The sequence below is a fragment of the Diachasma alloeum genome, unplaced genomic scaffold, assembly GCF_001412515.2.
Source record: "Diachasma alloeum isolate Michigan unplaced genomic scaffold, Dall2.0 Dall_scaffold_00554, whole genome shotgun sequence".
Classification (NCBI taxonomy): Eukaryota; Metazoa; Arthropoda; class Insecta; order Hymenoptera; family Braconidae; genus Diachasma; species Diachasma alloeum.
Genome location: NW_021680686.1, coordinates 67271 through 67547, shown reverse-complemented (window position 1 = coordinate 67547; position 277 = coordinate 67271). Strand labels below are relative to the sequence as shown.

At 42.6% G+C, this 277-nt stretch overlaps 1 protein-coding gene across 1 annotated transcript in view; it reads right to left on the bottom strand.

Moving 5' to 3' along the window:
- Window positions 1-277, bottom strand: part of LOC107043198 — a 6672-nt gene that overhangs the window by 4668 nt on the left and 1727 nt on the right. The gene's annotated exons all lie outside the window — the stretch shown is intronic.

The following is a 277-nucleotide window of genomic DNA, read 5'->3' as shown; positions in this document are numbered from 1 at the left end:
AACGAAAAAGGGTTGGAAAATATAAAGGGAGCGGTAGCCAAAAAAAACAACGTTGCATGCTCCAAAAAATTCAAAAAAAAAGAAAAAATGGCAAAAGTAGCAAGAGGTAATTAAATGCTACTTAGCCGAGTAAGTGATGTTGAGCTGGATCAGTGCAGGAACGCTGTAGTTGAGAAAAAAGTCGAAAGTCCCGGGGATGAGCTGCTCCAAAATTCAAATATTCCCGCGGGCCGGTAATGCAGTTCCCTGATGATTGGAGAGCTGGACTGGTTGAGGT